The sequence below is a fragment of the Acomys russatus genome, chromosome 17 (assembly GCF_903995435.1).
Source record: "Acomys russatus chromosome 17, mAcoRus1.1, whole genome shotgun sequence".
NCBI classification, from domain to species: domain Eukaryota; kingdom Metazoa; phylum Chordata; class Mammalia; order Rodentia; family Muridae; genus Acomys; species Acomys russatus.
In genome coordinates, this window is record NC_067153.1 from 45,414,691 (window position 1) to 45,439,788 (window position 25,098).

The following is a 25,098-nucleotide window of genomic DNA, read 5'->3' on the forward strand; positions in this document are numbered from 1 at the left end:
AAAAGAGGGCATCAGGTCCCAGTATAGGTTGTGAGCTACCATGTGGTTGTAGGAATTGAATTCAGTATCTCTGAAAGAGCAGCCAGTGCTCTTGGCCACTCCAGCCCCCTAAATAAAATATTAACAAGGATAAAAAGATATTATATCAGTCTCTAAAAAGATGTAGAAATAGCAGGGTGTGGCACACACCTATAACCCCAGTACATAGGAGGCAGAGGCAGGAGGACCATTCCAAGTTTGAGGCCATGCAAGGCTACATAGCAAAATCCTGTCAAGAAAGAAGGCAACCCTAACAAAGAATCTTTGATACATTATTGTATGAAAGAGCCAGTTTGAAACGGCCACAGACAGTATAATTCCAATTACATGACATTCTGGAAAAGGCAAAACTCAGAGACAGTGAAAAAGATCTGTGGTTGCTAAGGATACAAGGGGGAGCAAGGAAGCCAGGGATGGAGCTAGCACAAGCACATGAGCATGCAGAAGGACCTACAGGGTAGTTACTCACTCTGTGTGATGTCATCATGGTAGGATCACAAAATTATGTATTGGTAAATTCCAAAGAATAAACTCAAATATGAACTATGAATTTTCATTAATAATAGTGTATCAATAATCACTCATCAACTGTATCAACATGCCATGTAAGTACAAAATTTTAATAACAGAATGCCCTTTTCTGTCCTCCACAGGCACCAGGTATGCACACAGTGTACAGACATATACGAAGGTAAAACACTCATATACAGGGTAGGACTTTAATGTCTGCAGAGGCAGAGGCAGGTGGATCTACAACACAGGCTGTTATACAGAGACTCCCTACCTTGAAAAACAAAATAACCAGGTGTGGTGATGCACACCTTTAATTCCTGCACTCGGAAGGCAGAGGCAGAGGCAGGCAGATTGCTGAGTTTGAGGTCAGCCTGGTCTACAAAGTGAGTCCAAGACAGGCAAAGCTACACAGAGAAACCCTGTCTTGAAAAACCAAAACCAAATACAAACAAAAAAAGAATGGAAGGAATCAACTCCAAAGTTCTCCCCCTTCCATAAGCACACCATGAGCACATTCACCTACACCATAATAAATAAACAATACAATAAAAAAATTTCAGCCAGAGAGAAAGTGGGGAAAAAAAGTCAACGTTGAGAAGGGATATGGAAGTGGCAGAGTGCTTGGCTAACACACAAGGTCCTGAGTTCTATCTCCAACATAGAGGAGCAAAAAAATTACAAACCAAATAAAGAAACGTGAGCACTGGGCAGTGGTGGTAAATGTCTCTAATCTTTTAATTCCAGCACTCTGGTGGCAGAGGCAAGAGATTCTCTGAGTTTGAGGCCAGCCTGGTCTACAGAGTGAGCTCCAGGATAGCCATGGCTACAAAGAGAAAGGAGAAAAACAACAACAACAACAAACAAAAGGAAAAAGAAAAAAATGTGAGCTTTCATGGAGGAAAGGATATTGGAGAAAGGCTTTGAAAAGAAACAACCTCACGAAATGGTTAATGGTCAAAGACATGGGCCTATAACTGAGAATGGAAACATTTCTGGGCATACAGAGTAATATAATAAGAAAGCTGGGAGTTAGAACTACAAAGACAGGTGTCTACACATGATCCACACACTTAAGGGATATGACAAGAGCGGCATTTGAAAGACTTTCTGGCTGTAGATAAAAAGAAACTGGAAAAGAAGTTACTTTCAGGAAGCTGGAAAAGCAATTTAGGCAGGTCTTCCTCCGTGCCCACTTAACTCACTTCCAACTACATCTGCAACAGCCATGAGCTGACGCCTGCAGAGGGTTCCTTAGCATCTTTGCAGGGTACCTTCAACTCCCACATTTTAAACAGATGTCTCCTCCTCCACAGCTTTCTCTCACACTCTTTCCATACTCAATCAGAGTAACAGCCTCTTCCATGGTTCTCCTTTGTTACACCACTCATTATGCCACTGTTACAGCCTCCTAGATCCTTGTAAACTTTACAGATGACTCCTGCAGATATTGAACTCTAGGAAAAAGATATTTTGACATTTCTTATGCATAGAATGGAATCTACTTAGCAATCTTGGCTGAAGTAAAATATTTTTCTGAGATGTAGCTCATTCCGTTATCTGTGTCCCTTATCTTTAGAGAAAGTCAACTTTCAGGACATGCTGAAATTTTTTATTTCCACAGAAACACTTAATAAATGATACCAGCTATAATGCCTTTCATTCATACTCAAATTTCTTTTATGGAGTGTACTAAAACTCAATTCTACTTCCACAAAATATTTTTTCAATCAAAATATGAAAATCTATTGCCATTATATTAATTCTTGCAGTGTTAGCGATGCACTCAGGACCTTGTGTATGTTAAGGCAACACTTTACCCCTGAGCTGCACCCTCAGCACCCTCTGTCAGGTTTAAACTCACTGCACTGGGTAGGGGTAACACCAAATCCAACAGCATGTACCTTTTCATTTCTGTTGACACATGTGCATGTAGTTATAAACTGTTTAGGTTGGCTTCACTGCTAAGTCTGAGAGGCTGGAGGAGTCATTCTGTTCTTAAGAACATATTCCCCAAACTGACCTCCAATAGGATAATAATTACCAAGCACAAAAGAGAGTGCTACTGCTCTGAAGTTCTCCAGAAATCCCCAGCTTTCCCCACAGGGCATGGAGTTCTTCACTTCTTCACCTAAACCAATGTTCCTTCTGGGCCTTTCTGCAGTTGCTTTTTCAGAAATGAGGAGCAGCAGGTCACGCTCTTCCACATACCCTAGACCCAAGATTTTCATTATCTCGTTCCTATCAGGCCAAATTAACTCAGGTCATATTTCCTCCTCTGACGTTTTCTCTATTCTTAATTTTAGCCATAGAAGCACCTTGTAAATTTTCTAAAATGAACTTAAATTCAACATTAATACCTATGTGAAGAGAAATAAAGGCAAAAAGCTTTACATGGCATCTTGGCCAAAGGAAAAACTTGTGGAGAAATAAACACATTTCATATTACATAACCTATGTCATACACTGACCATGGATGAAGACAGGTTAAGGATAAGTCACAACAGAGCAAGTCATAGGCAGAACAGCACTTTCATTGCCAAAGCACTGGCCTGAATCTTTGCCAAGCAGGATAAGCTAGCTGGCCAGCAAGTCAGCTTTTGGGCATTCAAACTCAGGTCCCCATTTGTGAGGCGAGTGCTTTATCAACTGAACCACCTCTCCAGCCCCCCTACTCATGTTTTGTTTTGCTGGATATGTGTACATGTGGACACCTGGAGGCCAGAAAATGATACTTGGTGTCTTCCTCAATTGCTCTCCACCTTATTTTTTGAGATAGGGTCTTTTACCAAACTTACTGATTCAGTTAAATTGGCTGGCTAATAAAGCCAGATATCCCTCCTATCCCCTCAGCACTGAGATTAGTGTGAACTACAGTGCCTGCTTTGGTTTTTGAGAGAGAGTTTCACTGTGTAGCCTTGATGGACCTGGAACTCACTATGTAGACCAAGCTGGCCTCACACTAACAGCGACCTACCTACCTTCTGCCTCCCAAATGCCTGACTTTTTAAAAACCATTGGTATTAGAGAAAAGCAATGTGAGAAGAGGGCAAAACTAAAAGAAGGAAAACCAATGAAAAATAAAATAGTTCAGATAAGAAAGAGATGATGCTGCTTCAAGTATTAGACAGACTCAGAATAAATTCTGGAATCTAATTTTTTTCAGGGGGTGGGGTTTGGTTTGGGTTTTTTGATTTTTCTTTTTTCTTTCTTTCTTTCTTTCTTTCTTTCCCCCCCCCCCCCCGAGACAGGGTTTCTGTGTGTAGCCTTGGCTGTCCTGGACTCCCTTTGTGGACCAGGCTGGCCTTGACTCACAGAGATCCCCCTGCCTCTGCCTCCCGAGTGCTGGGATTAAAGGCATGCACCACTACCACCCGGCTGGTTTTTTGATTTTTCAAGACAGGGTTTCTTTGTGTAGCCCTGGCTGTCCTGGAACTAGCTCTGTAGACAAAGCTGGCGATCCATTTGCCTCTGCCTCCTGAGTGCTGGGAGTAAAACAAAGATATGTGCACCACCACCCAGCCTGCAATCTAACTTAATTCCTAAATTGTTTTCAGATATAATTTACTTTTAATAAAATTTACTTATAGACAACACAGGATCTAATCAGGTTTGGTTGTCTATCAAGACCCAGACCTCTAGAACAGGTTCTCAACTTGTGAGTCTCAACCCCCTGGGGGTGCATATCAGATATTGTGTATATTATAACAGTTGCATAGTTATGTAGTAGTAATTGAAATAATGTTATGGTTGAGGGCCACCACCACATGAGGAACTGTCTTAGTATTAAAGGGTCGCAGAATTAGGCCGGTTGAGAAGAACCGCTGCTCTAGAATCCTCGTCCACCCAAGGTAGAAGGTGGGAATAGAAGCCAGACACGGTGACAAAGACATGTAATCCAAGCATTTGGGAGGTGGTGGCAGAAAAATCAGAGAAAGATCAGAAGTTCAAAGTCACCCTCAGCCACATACCAAGTTTGAGGCCAGCTTGGGCTACATGAGACCTTCAAAAAACAAACAACAACAACAAAAAGTATTATCAATCCAATTCTTGTTGGCATTATTTTTTAAAATTTGTCTTATTGGGTTCTTATACCTCAATCTCCCTAATCCCTTCCAATCCCAACACTAGATAGGAGAAAGGCTACTTCTTATTGATTAGGGAATTAAAAGCTCCTTCAGGCAAATCCAGTCTTCATCGCCAGAATCTCCAGCATTTCAGCAAACCAGCAATAACAAACCAAGCAGTAGTGTTGGAGATGGGGGTAAGGTCAGCAACAGGGAGAGTAGCAGCCACCACCGGCCCTCTTGGGGCTCTCTCATTTCTACCCTCTCCAGAGTCCCCAGAATTAAATTATCTGTAATTGGCAGAGATCACACCCCTGCTAGTTTACTAGGCAAATCTTAACCAGCTGCTGTGAAGTAGCCTCTTATCCTACACCTCGGATTAAAACAAAAACATAACTAGTTTTTAGAGAAATCAAAACTCTGAGTACAAACTACTAATATCATGGGTTAGTTTTAGCTTATAAATATGATGATCCGTTTTCTCTCAACTCAGCGTATCTGTGACTCAGCTCTATTACAGTCCCTGTGGTTTGTTCCTTTTTATTATTGAGCAGCCCTTCCATTATATGTATGTGCTAGTTTGTTTATCTTGATGATGGACAGACATCTGGACTGTTTCCAGGATTTGATTATTATGAGAAAATAACTGCTATAAGCATTCTTGCATATAGCTTAGTTGTGGAAATTTTTGTTCCTTCTGAGTAAATACCTAAAAATGAAAGTGTCTGGTCACAAAATATTTATGTTCAACTTTCTAGGAATTTCCTAAGTTTTCCGAAGTGGTTATATCATTTTACATACCCACCAAGAGTGTATCAGACTCCTAGATAGTGCTGTTTGAGAAACTCTGCCTATGCTACAAACTAGCATTCTTTCAGCTCTTCAAACCAAACACACTTCTACTATTTAAAGAATTTTGTAGATGCACACCAAGAACACTTTTTCTTCTTACTGCTTATCTTCCGGTATTTATTCATTCTATAAAACACCATGAAGGATAAAAAACAGCTAGGGTTAGTCAGTGTTCTGGCCTAGAAGAAGTAGCACCTTCAAGGAACTGAAGAGTGAATGTTACTGGAAGCAGCAAAAGTGTCCAAAACAAGCAGTCAGGGGTAGGTGGAGAAAGGCAGGAGTCTGGTTTCTCTACAGTGTGCTTTTGGGAAACCATTAAAATATTCTAATCAGGAAAGGGGGGAGACTTATACTCTGGGCAAGGTGGGATCAAGGGGAGATGTGAATAGAAATATGAGGCCTTGTTAAAAGGCTAATGTTCCACTGAGTATGAGTACGGCACTGGGGGCAGTGGGAGTAGGATGAAAGAAGTTATCACTGCTGGAGTTATATTACTAAGCTGAAGAAATGACTCCACAGTTGAGAGCATTGGCTGCTCTTCCAGGAGACCTGAGTTAAGATTCCCAGAGCTCAGAGTCAGCCCACAACTGTCTGTAAACACTCATTCCAGGCAATCTGATGCCCTCTTCTGGTTTCTACAAGCACCAGGCACCGACTTGGTACACAGACATACATGCTGGAAAAAACATCCATACACATATAATTAAATTTTTAAAAGTTTTTAAAAAGAAAGTCATATAATGGAAATTGTTTCGATAGTAACTTGGTGATGAATTATCAGTGATAAGACTGTGACTCAAGAACCTGGAAAAGGAACCCAGCTTGGTGGCACATGTCTTTAATCCCAGTACTTGGAAGGCAGACACAGGCATCAGTGTGAGTTCGAGGCCAGCCTGGTCTACAAAATGAGTCTAGGACAGCCAAGGCTACACAGAGAAACTTTGTCTCGAAAAACCAAAAAGAAAAAGAAAAAAAGTAAGAAATAAAGAGAAAGAAACTAGAAAGGTACTAATATCACTGGACCGTAGGAAGACCTCTAGAAAAGTTAATCCAAATACTGAAAGCAGAATGATTGTGTCTTTTTGTTTTCATGCAAACAAACTTTAGTGAGGTCATTCATGGTGCCTTCTAAAGGCTTCAAAAAGGGAAAAGGCCTAATTGTTTATTTAATAAAGACTGCATAGGTCTAAGTGTGTGGTAGATTACGCCTATAAACCTAGCACTCAGATTAAACTCAAGGACAGCCTGGGGTACAAGAGTGAGGCAGATGTCTTACTGCAGGAAACATCCTTCTGTATGTTCATAGTTAGCTTCAAATAGAGGTGATAAACACTAGTGACTTCTGTGTGTCTAGTAGGTGCCTCACTAGGTATCGCTTCAAGTAGGGGGTCCCACTGAGTGGAACTGGGGTAGGATGTGAGAGAAGCAAGGACAGCTGCAAGAGGCTCTGGCAGTGGGTGAGAAGGGAAAGAGGCTAGTTAAAGCTAGGAGGCTCACCATCTCTACCTGTTAACTAGTGTCTAGCCTGACTTTTGCTTTCCTTTTCAAAATCTATTGACTACAGAATTTTAGAACCAGAAGAACCCCCCTCAAAAGCAAAACAATCACTGGGGGACTGGAGAGATGACTCAACAGTTAGGAGCGCACGCTGCTCTTCCTTAGGACCTGAACTGGGTCCTCAACACCCATATCAGGCAGCTCACAACTACTGCAACTCCAGCTCTGGGGGATCCAGCACCCTCTTCCAGTCCCCACAGGCACCCACACCACACATACAAATAAGTAATACAATCTTTTAGAAAAGAAACAATCTAGTTTAACCTTTTGATTTTACAGCTCAGGAAAAACTGATAGAATGGTGACTCTACACTGACTGACACAGTCAAAGGCTGGCCATGTAAGCATGAGACATGACTCTGACCCCCAGCTCTCACATCAAAACTCAGCACATAGCTGTTCTCCACAGAAATGTGCATGTGCACCTCCACACACACATATATACATACATATCACATATACTCTTCTAAGTTTTAAATGTACCCCAATTTTTAAAAATCACCAGGGTGTGTGTGATGGGACGTGCATGCCTTTTAATCCTGCACTCAGGAGGCTCTGTGCAGTCCTGGTTGGCCATGGCCACAAAGAGACTTGGTCTCCAAACAAACAAAAAACTTCATGGAGCTCCACTCTGAAGAAACATGTCAACATAAAGCAGTGTGGACAAAGACTGTGTTACTGTTACTTTTCACAAAGATGTACAATATTGGCTTATTAGGCCCCATGGCTGGCTTCTCATTCTGATTATGTCTTGGTTCACAATGTATAACATGGAGAAATGTTCCCTTAGTTATATTTATCTTCAACTGTTGGGTTAGAGTGAGGCCTTTTAGATGTGGGGATAACTTTTTTTTAAAGATTTATTTTTTTATTATTATACATACAGTGCTCTGCCTGCAAATACACCTGCAGGCCAGAAGAGGGCGCCAGATCACATTATAGATGGTTGTGAGCCACCATGTGGTTGCTGGGAATTGAACTCAGGACCTCTGGAGGAGCAGTCAGTGCTCTTAACTGCTGAGTCATCTCTCCAGCCTGGGAATAACTTTTGACGTGTGGCTAAAGTTGAGCTTTAGGATTCAGAACAGTTAAGGTCCCAGTAGTCCTGCGTTCTTCTAACTTTACACCTCAGTTACAGGACAGGCCTGGTTTTGCTTCTATAACTAAAAGTATGAACTATTACTTTGGAAGCCTGAAGAATATTCACTGGGCTTGATAAAAAGCAGGGCTCTTGTAAACTGCTGTAGACATGTCTGATTCTAGCACTTGGGAGGTGGAAGCAGGAGGATCAGGGGTTCAGGGTCATCCTCAGCTACACAGTGAGGATAAGCCAGCCTGGGCTACAAGGGGAGAAAACGTAGAGTTTCTTGAGAAGAACAGGGGCACTAACTACCTCCCTGGGTATTTGCTTGATTAACTGCTGTGGCTGGCCAGATAAATGGGGAACAGGTTCTGTGTGCTATTTTGTATAAAGGAGAAGAAAACATATTTGTTGCAGAAAGCACACTATTTAGTGGTGGTAGCCAACTATGAGAAGGGAACATCACTTCCTAATAGTGGCCAAAGTAAATTACTTAACATTACTTTTTGCTTGTCCTATAGATTAAATCTGACTACCCGGCTGACAGAATGTCTACAAAAACAGGGACCATCTTTGAAACCATTCTAAGTCACTACCACATTGAGCTTCTTTCCTTTCTTTTCCAGATAGGCTTGCTCATTATGTAGCTCTAGCTGGCCTTAAACTCACAATCCTGCTTTTGCTTCATGAGTGTGAAGACTATAGGCGGCACCAACACACCCACCTATACTGTTTTATTCTGCATAGCTATTACCACATGACAGTCTTATTTATCTACTGTTCACACTGTTTCCAGTGTCCCCTTCTCTAGCTGGCCTCTACCACTGCATCTTCCACGCGTTAGAGCAGCCCATGAACACCTGGCTAATGCAAATCACAAGACAAGCACGCGAGGATCTTACCCAACATTCAGGGATGTGATGTTCAAACAAAAAAAGCCATCTTCATATGTGCTGACAGCCAAGTGCCCCAAGCCTACAGAACAGCTTTCAACAGTAGTTTTCCTAGTAGCTAGTATGTTCTCAATCTTCTGGTTTTGAGGGTTTTGGGGGGAGCTATTGTTTTGTTGTTATTTGGTGGTGGTGGTGGGGTTGGGGGGGGTTGGTTGGTTGTTTTTGACACAGGGTCTCACTATATAGCCTTTGCCAGCCTGAAACACTATGTAGATCAGGCTAGCCTCAAAGTCATAGTGACCTGGCTGCCTCTGACAGTGCTGGGATTAAAAGCATGTACCCCCACACCCAGCTCTGTGTTCTTAAATCCATAAAGATGCGGCCACAGTTATACCAACAACTATTGTTATGTAGCTTCCTGCTAGTCCTGTGCATTACCTCAAAGCAAGCATGGCCCTAATATAGAAAACTGTCATCATGACCATCTTTTCACCTATACTCTGAGTACCACAGTCATGACAAGATTTTCGAGAAGCTTAGGGATGTAGCTCAGTGGCAGAGTACCTACCTAGCACAATTGAGATTCTGTTCTCAATCCCCAGTATCACCTCTACAAGACTTTCAAGGGCCTAAAACTAAAAATACTATCCCCAAGAGGAAGTAATACTTAAGGCACACTGAGAAAAGTTCTGTTTTTCATAAATGTATGTCAACAAAGTCTCACTTGGCCAAAGTGAAAGCAATCACGACATGGTTCCTGTATGCTGTAAACCAGTAACACAGGCAACAAGACAGCTTTATATTTTTATGTATTGTCTAGCTCTTCCAGCTGATAAATGCTTTCAGCTCGAGGCAGAATGGCAGAACTAGGTAAGAAAGAGAAACCTCTTACAAATTAAATCTTAGGCACACCAGCAAAATTGGCCAAGTATGAGCAAACTGAAAGTTCAAAAAACTCTCAAGGGTTGCAAAGTGGGAACCCACTTTCCAGTATTTTACCCAGGTCCAGATTTGATATTCACCAGTGTTGCTGTTGCTATTTGTTGTAGTGCTTTTTTGTTTGTTTGTTTGGTTGGTTGGTTTGGTTTGGTTTTTAAGAGCCGCTAGGACAGAATGACAGCAGGAAGACACGTGTTCTAGGGCCACATATATTACTAGCTGATCGGCACCTTGACCAGGCACTAAGTTAAAAGGAACCTAGTAACAAGTTTTGGGACTAGTAGAGGAATTATATCCAAGCCCCACATCTCACTCCTCTATGTACTCTGAGGAGAAGCAACGATGACCTCTCAGATCTACTGGGAAGACATTTTTTTTCCTTTTTTGGTTTTTCGAGACAGGGTTTCTCTGTGTAGCCTTGACTGTCCTGGACTCACTTTGTAGACCAGGCTTCCCTCAAACTCACAGCGGTCCACCTGCCTCTGCCTCCGGAGTGCTGGGATTAAAGGCGTGCGCCACCACGCCCGGCTGTTGGGAAGACATTTTAAGGCAGTTTAGAATTCTTTGGCCAGAGTTGACGAGTGTTTTCAATGCAAATGTTAGCATCCTTTCCTATCTCTAAGAAAAAGTAAAATCTAATAAAAGCCAATTCTAACTTCTTGATCAAAACAGATCACTTCAACAACATACCACTTCATTTTACAATAGCTAAGAAAAACTACTCTGCTAAAATATTTTAATACCAAAAAAGGCAAGTCTACTATCTTACCAAAGATCTATCTTCCTCTGTTTCTGTCTCTCCCTCTTACACATACACACCCTAATGTTTTATAGTAAGCTATAAAACAGGCATAATTAATGTATACTTGAGTGTGATAGGAGCTTCCAATTTGAGTAACTGGATCTTTTTTAAATATACTGAATACGAGGTCATAATTCAAGTCCTAATAGAATTTTGTATTTTGGAAAATTCCAAATAATTCATCTGTGTAGTCATGAAGTGTCTCACTGATAAGCTTGATGTTACCATAAAAGAAAACCTCTATTAACACATACACAAGACTGACATTATGAGCCCATTCCCCATCCATGTTAAGACCATTTTTAAACTATGCAGACCAAATAAAAAGATCAAAAGACGTAGTGAACTGAGTGTGGTGTACACAGACCTATAATTCCAGGTGAATATAATTGGGAAGACATATCACTGGAAGTTCAAGGCCAGTCAGGATATATAGCCAAAAATAATAAAGGCACAGGACGACACGTTAAGTATATGTCCCTCAAATATTATAATACTAAAAGTCTAAGACAAGAGCAAAATCTGAGGTTGGTCTAGAAGTACTTAACATTCAAAAGCATATGGTCCACAGCCCTCACACACCAGAAAAATCAGTGACATTAATTGGGGTTTTTCAGCATCTGCCATGAAGCATCCTGCTACCACTAAAGAATAAACCAGGGATGCAAATAATTACTGCATCCTGAGGTGGATGTTAATTCTGCTAGCCTACACCATCACCTCGTGAAATCCTACTTCATCTCTTCTCCAAGATCCAAGTTGGAAATTTCATGTTAGCCAGTGCCACCTAAAAGAACTTGAAATAGCATCCCTTCCCAACATGGAAAGGGCTTTTGACAAAAACAGACCCAATCATCTCATCCACATTTCCCAATTGGCCAGTGTTTTCCTGAAAACTCTACAACAAAGAAAAAAATATATATAATATGCATTCAACAAAGGCTAGATTGCTATTAATAGTGTGCATTTTCTCTCCAAAAGCACAGCGCAGCACTGGGAATTTGAGGAAAAACTGACCAAGTTACTTTTCAGTCTAGTAAGGCACATCTTACATTTCTCAGGAAAGTTACTATGGTCAAAATGAGAGCGTGAAAAAAGGAGTGGGAGAATCACCAAACCAAACTCAAATAAACCTTCGAAATGTCTGGCCTGCGAGGGAGTCTTTAACAGAAGTGTAATTGAGGCACTGAGAGGGTAGGTAACTTGCCCAGGGCTACAGTTTATTTGGTGGCCAAGTTGGAAGTACATTCCTGGACTCCTAGATCGGAATTTAGTGCAGTTCCCCCAGCCGCCAATGCCACCCCGTGTAAAACGTTTTATAAAACTCTTCACTAAGGCTGTTAGCATAAGGGTCCAATTATCATTCAAAGATCAGCCTGTTAGATAATAGCTCAAAAATTCCATCCATTTTATAGCATTTACTAGAGACATCTAATCTCTGGAGGGAGAACGCAGGGCTCAGGGAGGAACCCAACTCTGGTTCGTCGTCCCCCAAGGAGTTGCGTACAGATAGACAAGCAACACTGGCATCCGCACCCACAAACCGTGGAGCAATCTTCAGCTCTATCAACCCTCCCCCCCAACACTAAATTCCACTCCCATCCCGGCGCACTCAAGACATCCCACCTCCCGCCGCAGACCGGAGAGCAAACTCTCATTAAAACCACCACTTTTCCGTGAAAACAGGGAAGAGAGACTCAGAGCTTCTCCCTCCCACCCTCGACCCCCCGAGAAGGGCTCCTTCGAGGACTCCGCGGGACCCCAAACCCAGCCCTGCTCACCACGGCGGGGGAGGGGAAAGCGCCCCACACAGGAAGTGTATCCTGCGCCCCGAGCTCGAGCCCCGCCGCCGGGTACTTGCCCTGGGCCGCCAGCAGGCGACCGGCAGCCGCATCCACATGGCCTCAGGTGTTCGCGCGGCCAGTCCACCGGCCCCTCCCCGGCCCGCTCCGAGCCCGGCCCTCCACCGCGCGTGCCTCGCCTCCTGTCCGCAGCGAAGAGGCCAGCGACGCCGGTCCCCGCGGGGCTGGCTGCCAGGAGCGCGGACCCCTTCTCTGCAACTCAGGCCGCAGCGAGCAGGTATCTCCGCCCGCAGCCCGAGAGCTCCCCGGCCCCCCCAACCTTGACGCCCGGCCCGGCCGTTGACCCCTCAGCAGCCCACGCCGGTCCCCCTCAGCCCCCTCAGCGACTCCCGGGGCTCGGCACTCGCAGGGCGGGCCGGGCCACGACCTGTACTCCCCGCAGCCGGGGTGCGCGGCGCGGGCCGCTCCCTGCCCCTCAGGGCTGCCCCTTTCCTCAGGCCCGGCGGCGGTTACCTGCAGGAGCCCCCCGGCCCGTCCCTCGGCCTCCGCCGGCGCTGGGAGGGGAGGGGGCGGCGGCGCGGCGCGGGGTGGGGGTGGGGGCGCCTCCACCGCCTCCAGCGCGGACGCCCAGGCCGACGGCGGGGCGGGCCGGGGCCGCGGCCCCTAGAGGCTCGCTCCGGCCCGCGCGCTGGCTTGCTCACTCCCCGCTCTGGCACGCCTCAGGGAGGGCTCCCCCGGCTGAGGCCGTGGCCGCCTCGCAGGGGCCGAAGGCGGCTCGGCTCCGGGTTTTTTCTCTCCATTCTCCCAACACACAGGAAATAACAGAGCGTCAGGTGACGGCGCGCGGCCAATGAGACGGCTCCGGGCCCCGGCGCGCGGGCGGGCGGGGCGGGCGGAGGGGGCGGGGCCGGGGGCGGGGCGGCGCGCGTGCCCACCCGCGTGCGGCAGCGTCGAGGAGACCCCACTCGGCGGTCGGGCACCACGCGCCCGGTGTTACTCCAGCCCTCCGCTTGAGGCTACCTTGTGCGGTGCCCTCAAAACAACTTTCTGGGGGAGTTGCTGGCACAGAACCTTGCACTGGGGTTTCTGGAGTTCTCCCTGAGCCTCCAAAGCTGGAGTCGCGCCTTTGGCAGTCTTGGGCAGCCCATGGTAATTTGTATAGTTAGTTGAGCCCTTACCAGGCTGGCTCCTGCTTTCTTCAAGTCCGCAGGAGCCCAAGTGGGTCACACACTGGTGTGTGCGCCTGCTGTCTCTACCCATGGTGTTAGGTGGGTGTTCCTGAATAAACAATTTAGTCTCTGAGACTCAATTTCCCCATCATAAAATAAAAGGAAGCCAGCCTACCTCTCATGTGAAATAGAGACTTCCATGCCAGTAGTCTGCAATGGAGCTGAGATTCTGCACTCCTGGATGGCAGGACCAGAACTGAAGAGATTTCCAGGGCTATGCCTGAGGCCCTAACTAGCCTTCCCTTGTATTCCGCATGTCCTTACAGAGCAAAGGGCTAAATTTCTTTTTCCTCAAGAAAGCCTCCTGTGGAGCCACCGTCCCATAGACAGTGCTTCTCAACCTTCCTAATGCTCCAACCCTTTAATACAGTTCCTTATGTCGTGAGCCCCAACCATAAAGATATTTCGTTGCTACTTATGAACAAAAGTGTAAAAATACCTGTGTTTTCTAATGGCCATAAAAGTTGTTCACTATTAAAGGGGGCGAAGCCCACAGGTAGGAACCCCCCTGCCTTAGATGGTGGTACGACCTGCGCCACCCCCTCCATCCCCCACCCCGCACACACACACCCACTCCCCACCCTACCCCCCACCCACCCTCCCCTATCAAAGTGAGGCTAGGGTGAGTTGGGTATGTTTGCACTCTGCTTCTGGCACACCCACAGACTCTCCACTTTCAGCCTCAGTTTCCCAAAAGATACAAGAGGAAGGAGAGTTTGGATTAGGTGTCCCTAAAACTACTGATTCTAAATTAAGCCTGCACCCTGTTTACGTTGGGGGAGCGTGTGGCTTCTCCTCCTAAAGCAACCCATTGAGAGTAAACTGAAATCCAAAAAACATGCTTTGGGTGTGAGATGAGAGGCCGAACAGGGGTCAGCTGTGGTCTGGAGGACCAGCTCTCATGTCTAGGTCTACAGATCCCCGAGGCCTGCCTTTTACCCTTTGACCTTTCATTCTACCTTGTCAGATTAGTTAATGCTTTCACTTGCCTCAGGCCACCCACAGAGGGTCTGGGGATCCCAGGCAGGGCCTGAAGCTGTAGTGAGGGCAATAATTTTTCCAGGCTGCGGCCCCATCTCACCAAGTGGGGGCTGATTCCAGTGCTGGTAGGGACTATTCCTGGGGATTGGATTCCCCCACACCTCCTTCTCCACAGGCAAAATGCCAAGCCCTTCCGGAGCCGCCAGGCCCTGCCCTATGGCTGTTCCTATTGTTCTAACAGTGAGTTTCATTTTCAAATTCTCAGTCACTAAGGCCCTGTTTAAGAGACCAAAGCTTGGCTTCAGCTAGTGTCAGGACTTCAGAGAGAAAGGTGGGAGGGACTCAAAAGAGACCCAAAGTTTTCTGCACCAAAACGAAAGAGAGAAAAAAGAAACGGAGAACATAGCTATGCCTTCTTGAAGACTAAGTGTTGAGGGCACCCGCAGCCCCTTGAGCCAGCTCATGAAAGCATACCCATTTCCTTGTGCTCCTGCCCCCCGTTTCCCCCTTCTTTCCTAGGTTTTACTTTGTCTCAAGGGGACCAAGGGGATGCCACAGAGCTCAACAGGAAAAGAGTGCAGAGAAACACTGGTCCCAGCCCCTGCTCCTGCTCCTTTCCTGGGGTAGCCCCCTCCCTACTCTTTCAGCCCCTAACAGAACACTGTCCAGGTGACCTCTATGAGGAAACTTGCCCCGGCCTACAGCCAGATCTGCTGGAGCCCTTTTAGCCCCTGGCGACCTACCCTGTCCCTGTGCAGTATCACACAGAGGGAAAGGAGCGTTCACTGGAATGAAGACCAGCAGTAGACAGTGTGCTGTGTGCTGTGTGACCGAGGACAAGTCATTTCACCTCGCTGGGTGTCAGACCTCACCTCACTCATAGGTATTGTGAGCATCTGAAGATAGCTGCATGGAGACTTCATGAGGTACCAGAGACAATTAACTCTAGCTACCTGGCAGGCACGGTGGTGCATGCCTGAAGTCCTAACACTCAGGAGGCCAACACAACAGCTGAGTGATGAAGCTCAGAGAAATTAATTGACTGCCCAAAGTGCTACAACTCAGTACTCCAGGGTAAGGTTTTTGTTTTGTTGGTTGGTTGAGACAGCGTCTCACTATGTAGCCCAGGATGGGCGATGGCTCCAGGTCATGATCTTCTTCCTGACTCAGCCTCTGGAGCCTGGGACATCAACCCTGCCCCAACCTCTTGTATCCCTTCGTGTCTCAAATGTATCCATCTGGGATTTCCTTCTACACTTTGTAATCTTTTAAAGGAGAGTAAACGAGTTGGTCCTTCCCAGCCCCCAGCTCTACCTCAGACCACTCCAAAATACCTGCTGAAGGGAATCACTATGTATCAATTCCAGAGGCGAAACTAATCCCTTCTCTCCTCTCCTGGCTCAGAGGCGTTTGGAAACACTGTGTCACTCCTTTTATTACAAACTCCTCAGCCCTCCTCCAGGAACCTGGCCCACTCTGGGATTACAAATGGAGCCTTCTGCCTCTAGGTCACTGATTCCGCTACCATCTGTCAGCAGGGATTGATTGAGGAGACTGGCCCTGCTCGGCAGTTTAGTGACTTGTGAGAACTGAGCCTGCCTTCAGCTGCAGGCTGGTGTCCTTCCCAGCACTGGCTGACTCCCTTGAGCAACCCAACAGCCCTCACCTTTATCTTTCAACAGCCCCGACTTTCCCTCCTCTTGGGAGGGGACATCTGCTAACAACTCCACACCAAGGGGAAAGCCAGGGATCCTCTCTCACAAGCTTGGGGCTTCCAGGAGGCAGTTTACAAAAGTCTGTGGTTGACTGAGGGGAAACTCCCCACCCCACCCCCAACACTATGCGGAGCCCATCCCAAGCCAGGTAATTTCCCCAGGCAAAGGGTGGCGATGCTGGCGGTGCATGGGCACACAGGCATGGCTTGATGCTTTGGGTAATACCCTCATTCCACAGGAGCACTGTGGGCTTTGAGGCTCTAAGCCAGGAACAGTTCTTTCTCAGGCAAGGTGAAGGAAAACTGTAAAGTCAGGGGTGGGGATGCCCCCAAACTGGAGATAGAGGGAACTACTATTCCTGCTGTGTACAAGAGACCTGTGCCACCCTGCCCAGAGCGGTAGAAAGAGATGAGACTGGGGTGGGGTTGGGGTGTAAGCAAAGGTGGGGTCCTGCAAGGCCTTGTATCTTGTGAAGGGTTTGACATGGCTGTTACAGTCTCACAGTGGTCTCTGCTCACCAGCTGTCCCCTCCACTCTGCCCTCCAAGATCAAAGTCATGATTCCCACTGATCCCACTGGATGTTTTGAAGTATATCTGTATTTGTCACTGGACATTCCTGCCTCCCTGTGGTGTCTGGCACCCTATACAAGAAAAGGGGCGTGTCCACAGAAATGACATATCATCAATTATGAGGCAGCGCAGGGAGAACCAGGAACTAGACCTCCCTTATCATCCTAATTAATGTTGGGGACAACCTGATGAGCTTGATACTGATGTCACAGCCCACTTGACAAGTGAAGCCTCTGAGATGCTGGGGAATTTAAGTCATTCAGCTTGAAAGAGGCAGAATTGGGATTATTCCCAGGCCCCCAGAGACTGCACTTGTAACTATCCAGCTTCCTAGCATTCGGCCACTGCTGGAAAGAGGGGCAGAGAGCTAGCAGGTTCAAAGTCTCCGGTGACCAGAGAAAGAGGCCACAGAGAGCAAAGGACTTAGCACAGTCTCCACCCCCCACCCCAGTGTGCTGAGGCCCTAGAGACAGTCTGGGGAACTCACGCCTGGCAGCACTCAGTTTCCCCAAAATGAACAAGGACCTGAAGGCAGGAGGTGAAGGAGGTGGGAGACGCTAGCTCTCACTAGCGTGACATTGCACCTCTGGACTGGGGGCTTCCTGGGCAGCCACTGGCACGGCACTACCAATACAGGTCACAAAACTGGGCACCAGTCTGCTCTCACCAGTGCGTGAGAGCTTCATCTGTAATTGGGATTGGGGCCGTGTGGGAAGCAAGCGTCCTTCCTGTCTCCCTGGAATGGGGTCCCTTCCCTGGGTGATGCCTTTTCACACCCATTGGTGCTTATGAGGCACCAATCGTGATCCTGGGTGCAGAAAGTAAGCACCCAGAGAGGTGAGTGACTACTTCCAAATGAGGCATTCAACAGAAGGCAGAACTGGGACTGGTACCCAGGCTTCTGGCTCCAGAGCTTGTACTAAGTCACTCTGAATGCTCAGAGTTAAAGATGAATGATCTGATTGTTGGTAGCACTGAAGGAGGCACAGTCTAAACATTAACTCCCTCAGTCCTTACAGCCACCTATGAAGTGGATACCGTTCTTGCTTTTGCAGGTTTGGAAACTGAGGCAGAGCAGTTAGGAGGGGTCTGAGCTAAAACACAGAGCCAGGCTAAGAGTAGGGCTGCCAAGCCCCGCATCTGTCATCACACAGTAACAATGGGAGGCTCCTTCCATTGGGATTATTTCTGCTTGAAAGCTCAAGACTTTTAGCCACATCATTGTCTGGGCGCCACAGGAAGGCAGTGCCACATGCTGAGGCATGCTGGGAAAAGACTTTGTTCCATCCTGTTTTGTTGACACGCTCTTCATTTTTAAGCCTGAAACCCAAGTTTCCTGCTAAGAATGCAAACGGTGGAGAAAAACGCAGCCCTGATAACCGGCCACTGCTTCTGAGCCACACGGTTTCTTTGGCTTGGGACTCTATATGTCATTTAACCTCAGCCTTCATGAGGCCAGAGCATCGCCCCAGTTCATTGCTGAGGAGGTCCCATGTTGCTAGGAAGATGCTCAAAGGCACACAGCTACTAAGTGGTGGACCCAGCAGCTGCCTTCATGTCCATCTCCTGAAGCCCTTGCTCTTGACCACAGTAGCTGCCTTGCTAGAGGACCCTGGGGCTTTGGCACTGGACATAACGGTGGCAGGCAGTGTCTCTGTCCCTCCTCCACCCTCACCTTGTTGTACTAGGATCCAAGTATAGGGGTGCGGAACTAGGTGCTGCCTTCTCAACAAGGATGGTCCAAAACGGGGGCGCCGATGTTCTCCCTCCAGAGACTTGGGGATAGCTACCCTGCCACCAAGTCAATTGTCTTCCAGAAAGACACATCATGCGAGAAGCCTCATTACTGCCCTGTGTCTATCTCCCTGATAGCTCTCAAGGACAACTGCCAAAGCACATGTGTGATGCCTTGGGAACAGAAAGCTGCCAGAGTCGTGGATTCTCCAGCCAGCCATCAGTCTTGACTCCAGCCTTTTTGTGAGCCTCTTTCATCCCTAACGCCAACTCACTGCAGTCCCATGAGTGCTTCTCCCTGGCTTGACAGGGTGCAGTGGCTGCTGAGTGGCGTGGCATCTGAAGTCCCACTCTCTAGGAGACAAAGCCCTCTCTTGGCTTAGCTCACACTGCCAACCTCCACTCCCTTGTTTCGCTGTCTGCCAAGCCAAACAAGTTGTGTCCCTGTCCTATGTTAGCCTAGTCCCAGAGGCAGAGGTGCCTGCTCCTCTTCCTTCTTGGAGACTGAAATTATTTATACCTTGCTTTTTTGGGTCCTACTCAAATGCTGCTTACTTAACCATTCATTCATCCACTCAACACTGACTGAGTCTTTATCAAACTCCAAGCAGTAGATAAAGGGTCCTTGTTGTCATGCTTGTGGTCCCATGGGCATCCATGTTGAGGCTGGACGAGTTCCAGGGAGAGGTGCTGCATGAACAAAGGCCCTGAGGTAGGAAGGTGCAATGAGAGCAGGAAGTGGGAGGAGGCAGTACAGTGCAAGTCAGAAAGTGGAGGTGCAGCTACAGGAAGCTGTGGGTCACAGGCTTGGGACTTTATCCCAAAGTAAAAGGAGGAGCCGTGGGTTCTTAGCAGAAGGCACTGGCTAGTGCCCCCTCTAATCTGCGTTTCCCCCTGCCCTGTGGCTATGCCTCCTAGAACCGAAGCCCCGCGTATGTTCCCCATCCCTGTCTGATCATCTAGTTTCATCCGCATTAGCTGACCCAGTGCCCGGAACAAGGAGCTGTTCAGAAACCTCAGTTGCATGACCTAGGTGACCACACATCCCCCCTTGGGACAAGGCTGTCCAAGGGACCTTCCTCAATCTCTGCAAGTTACAGAGCCCAAAGGTTTCAATGAAGCCAGAACCCCAGAAGCCCCTGAGAGCAGAGCAAGCTTTGAAGTCCATGCCTATCAGCGTAGAGACTGCACAGGATATATCTGCCATCGTCATGCAAAGGCCCAGAAACCAGCTTCTTACGACGCACATTCCACATGAGCAAATCCCAAAGAGTCAACCTTCTAACATGAGCTCAGTTACCCCCCTGATTTCAGATGAGGAAACTGAGGAAAGGAGGGCCCCCTGGGAAGTCATGATGACAAAGCCAAGACTAGCACCTGGCCTCAGTTCAGACTCCCTATGGTCCTCCGGTAGGGCTGATAGACTTTCCAGACATTTCTTTCACAACTGTTTCCAACTGACATATTTCATCAGGTTGTCAGTCACACCAGCAGTGGGAGCCAGCACACCAGTTCTCAGCAACTCCAACCCTCTGCATCAGAACTGCACGCTCAGCTCCCAGGCAGAGAGAGGCTTGAGCCTAGCATGTTGCAGGCACTCAGTCAACACTGAGTGAACAGAGGCCTCTGAGCTGACTTGCGAGAATAACAAAGGAAAATAGGCCTGCAGCTTTCACATGCACTAGCCTCCGTGCTCAACGTTTGTCCTGTGCTAACCCACAGAATTCTCACGATAGTGCTGTGACCCAGGTCCAACATTGGTTCTCACTGACGGGTACAAACAGGCAAAACGCAGGGGTAAGGACATAGCCTAAGGTTGCAAGCTAGCAAGTGGCTAGGACAGGATTTGAACCTATGTACTGCACTTAAGCAACCTCATGTGTGTGAATGTATACAGAAACACCTTGGTCAGAGGGAACAAATGTTCCTGAAGAGCCACAGCCATGCGAAGCTCCCTTTCTTCACAAACACCCGGTCAGTATACCCCTGCAGCACGAGATGGCAGAACTGCGTGGTAGGAACCTCATCCCAAATTCTGTGTGTGCTGAACTTCTTGTCAGTGGTCTCTGGACTCCCAGCATTATAATCTGCCCCTCCTCTCTTTTGGTAACAGGTGGGTCTAAGAACCTTGAGTGAAGTCCCTAAGTTATGGGGCCTCAGCTTTTTCTTCTCAGGAAGATTTTTACTGTTCACTGCAGAGGGCTACCCCATACACAACTTCATCAGCAGCCTCGCACAGAAGGCTGTTCTGGAGAAGTGAGGTACCACAACTACCCTGCACAGACTCAGGAGAACAGAGTGGCTGGTTCTAAAGCTTGTGCTGCTGGGAGGAGGCAGCGCTCATGATATCTGGAATCCTCCGTGGCAGTCAGTCACCTCCCAGAGCCAGCTGTGGCCAGGTCCCAAACTCCACAGTACCCAATACCTGGATGTATTCACACATGGTACATGCCAAGGTGCTGGGCAGCCCTGTTCTCTCAGAGGGCCTCCTAGAGGCTGCTCCCTTGCTAGACCCTCTGGGCCCCTTCCCCCCAATCTCTGTACAGTACTGTTGGAGAGTAGTAGTAGGCAAGCCAGGCAGAATGAGAGAGGCAAGAACATCCTTTCTGGAAAAGCCAGTAGGCAGATGATACTGCCCAAGGCACTGCCTACATGGAAACCATCCAAGAAAATCAGCACCAGGAAAATAGCCCCTCAGAGAAACAGGAAACCTAAACAGGCTAAGCCCCCCTCCATGGAAAGGGAAACTGAGGTGCAGGATGATGCTGTGCCATGCTCAAGGTCCCTCAGTATTCAGTGGCTCTGCCATGCGTCCAACCAGAGGCTCATTTGCAGTGGTAGGTGGGCCCTTGCTCATCTCAGGCCTCACACTCTAGCAGTCTGCTTCCCTCTGGTCTTGCTCACAGTAACCAGAGACCCTGGCTCAGCCTTATCTAGGAAATGTGGAGACCTCTTCCCCTGCACTTTGGGCTCTGGGCTACCCTAACGGAGCTCAGGGCAGGGAGAGACTATTAAAGTAAGCAATCAGACAGTTCCGCCCAGCCTACAGTAAATGCCATTATCACTCACAGCTGGGGAAACTGAGGTTTGGAGGGACTATGCCACTGACACACAGATCTCCAGGTGCTGAGCCTCCACTCTCCTGGGCTGTCCTCTCTTCAAGCTAATAATTACCAAGTGGCCCCTTGCCCAGAGAGCCCAGCTGCAATCTGGTTGGTCTGAGAAACATAAGTCCCTAACGGCCATCACAGCCCTGTGATACAGATACCACTACTACCCCAGGACACCAAGACTTAATTAAGGCAGGCAAACTGTCTGAAGACTACACAGAGACTAAAGCCAAGCAGCTTGGCCTTGAGCCTTCGGCCACCTTCTGTGCCACCACTTTGATCAAACCTACGGCTAGGGAGCTAGCCAGCCAGCCTCTGTGGAAGCTGCAGGTCACCCCAGTTCCAACCTGGAGATGCCACTCCAGGAACCTGCCTCCAGATTCTCCAAATCACTTCCCTCAGAAATGTTGCCTCCAGCTCAGAATGTAGCCTGTCTGGCCCAGGAATGCAGCATGCCCACCTCCCACCCACCCCCATTTAATCCCCAATGGGAAACAGAAGAGGAGTGGACAGTAAGAAAAGTCACACTCGTCTTTAAATTCAAGTGTGGGACAATCCACAAATCCCTATACCCCAAGGCAGCCTGACAGGCCTGACCTGGCAAGGTCCCGGGGAGTGGTCTAAGACGTAAACATATCTGAGAGTGAGTTTCAGTGATGGATTTATAAGTAACCTGCCCAGTCTGTCATTGGGTTGGGCTTGCCTCTAGACCCTGCTCCCTCTGTGAAAGCAACAGCTGCCTCTCTCGGGTGGTTCTCCTTTCCCTAACCCGCCTCTCACCTGTGTAAGCTCTATCCCTTCTCTTCCCTTCTCCAGGTACTCTCTTCTGCATTAGCCTGGCAGACTTCTACTCACCCTTCAAAGTCCTAAGAAGCCACCTCCCCTGTGAAGCCTCTCTTGATTGCCCTGTTGAGTCTAACAAGGCACAAAGGGAGGCTTTGTTCATTTGTCTTGTTTTGGTCTTATCCCCAGGTTTCTGGCACCCTTAGTAGCCACAACTGCCATCAGCTGAGCACCTGCCCTGTACCTGCGGTCTCCTTAATCCCTATAACCAGTCTACAGAAAGAGACCGCTGCTCCAAGGCACTTCCTTATAAAGCTGCAGCTCTGAGGCTTGCTCAAGGTTACACAGCCAGAGCTTGTGTTAAAGTAACAGAGGGCCGGAAAGGTTACCGTTCCAGCCTGGCTCAGTCCAGATGGGGGTGCCAGGAGGGAGGGGGCTTTCACACCAGCTGTAAGTGAGCAGGCCATCTGTGGATCTAGGTAAAGACGGCTAGCAAGGACCAGGCCTGGTACTCTGAGCACCCTGGCCATAATGCTCTGGAGCCTAAGCCTGGAGTGAACCCGATACCTGGGCTTTGGGTAGAGCACACCCACCCCCCTCTTCTTTTCCATCTGGCACACAGTTCCACGGGACACCAGAACACTGTAGGCCATCAGGCTGGCTATGCCCCAAGCCCAAAGCTGTGCACCTGAGCAGCTGCTCTTCAGCCCCTGCTGCCCCAACTCACAGTCAGTCTTCCCTCATAGCCCAGGCTACAATCTTGGCCTAAGAAGCTCCACAGAAAAAGTTCTCCTTTGGGTGGCTTTGCCAAAAGAACTGGACCTACCCAGGACGGAAGTGGGGGGGAGTTGTTTCATCTTGGTGGTCCTACTTCAAGAAGGATCTTTAAGTTACTCTGCTACCTTGAGCCCCAGGCACAAGTCTCCACTCTCAGCTTTGGGTAGATGGCAGACATTGATTAGGGTTGCCTAAAAGTCCCTGGGCTCAAGGCCACCCACCTCAGTCTCTTGTGCCCAAAAGACTAACAAGCGATAGGCCACCGGCATGGTCAAAGCTGTAAGAGGGAGTGGGACCCAAGCCCTGGAGGGGAAAGTGAGGCCAGAGGACTTAACCAGGGGTGGGATCAAGCCTAAAGGAAGCAGGACAGAATGTGGGCACAGCAAGAGGTCCACGCTTCTGGCCACCTTTCCCTGACCCTGCACTATAAAGGATTCTCGGCTAAGAGTCTCAGCCCGAGAACCCTTGGGCCCCAATAGGACCTGAGCACAGCCCAGCCCTGGTAAAACCCCTCCCAGGTGTTCTCTAAGTGCCAGCCGCAGACACAATGACCTGCTGTGACCATGCCACTGAATCAGCTGGACCCCATGGCAGCCCAGAGCCTTGAGCTGTGGCTGTCTGCTGACCAGGAAATGACACACTCCAGGCCCCCCACGGTCTAGCAGAAGAGTCAAGGTCCTAGGACATTTTGCCAACATGCCCTGGCAGCCCAGGCCAGGACTGCAGCCAGGGGGTGGGCATGAAGCATTCAGTCTTGGTGCAGGGCTGTCTCTGCTCACTTTCTGTAAGCAGCTGTGGGCAGAAGCAGCCTCCAGAAACCTCAGACCACCTAGGCTAAGGGAGGAACCACGTGTGACCCTAGCCTGGGGTGGGGGACAGAAGAGGAAAGTAGATGACCTGGGGCCAAGACTTGGAGGCTGGAGTGGTGCCTGGGCCTCCCACAGAATGAGGAGGGAACTAGAAAGCTAGGAAGAGGGCACTCCTTCCGCCATGCCGGCCTGTCTATCTCCAGCTCTTCACTGTAAAATAAATGGAAGAAGCACACGCCAGACAGGGAAAAAAAAAAAAAAGGGAGGAACAAATAAAATCCCAAACCGCCGCCCACTGGCTCCCTTGGTGGGTCTGGGCCAAGGCCTTGGCCTGGGTCACTTGCCTCTGCTTTTCCCTGGAAACCACTGGTGCCAAATTTGCATTTACCACAAACAGAGACAACACAATGTCATAATCCTTCTCCTGTCATTCTCCCCTCTCTGCCTCCTCCCACCTCAGACACACACGCTAACACAAAATGACGGCTCCCTCGACAGACTGAATGAGCAAAGCTCTGGATCTGCCTCCTAATTGTTGGCGTTTCTCTTTGGCCTGTGCTCTGTGCCCATCTCCCAACTCGCAGCAGACCACCCACTGCCCCCTCCTTTGTCCTGCATTACCACTGACAAATGGCCTGCTAGAGGTGGAAGAATGTGTCAGGGAATAATGGGGGGGGGGAGGCAGCCGCTTCCCCCTCCTAAAGCTTCTGCACCTCACTGCTGGTTTCCTGGCCACAGAGGGCGGCTGAACCAGAGGGGACAGGGACAGTAACAAGGATCTGGCCCCAAAGACCCTGACCCAGGCCTTGCCCTTCACGCCCCTGCTGCTGCTGCTGCTGCTGCTGCT

General features: G+C 48.3%; 1 protein-coding gene across 5 annotated transcripts in view; it reads right to left on the minus strand.

Annotated features, from left to right (window-relative positions):
- The window catches only part of Tcf20 (transcription factor 20), a 162,901-nt gene that overhangs the window by 63,926 nt on the left and 73,877 nt on the right, over nucleotides 1–25,098 (minus strand). Inside the window, exon 1 of one of the 5 annotated variants that reach the window (XM_051160086.1) lies at nucleotides 13,056–13,132. The exons of the other annotated variants lie outside the window; for them this stretch is intronic. The gene's annotated coding sequence lies outside the window, so the exon portion shown is untranslated. Of the gene's footprint in view, nucleotides 1–13,055; nucleotides 13,133–25,098 lie in introns of those variants that run through there. 5 annotated transcript variants of the gene reach the window in all.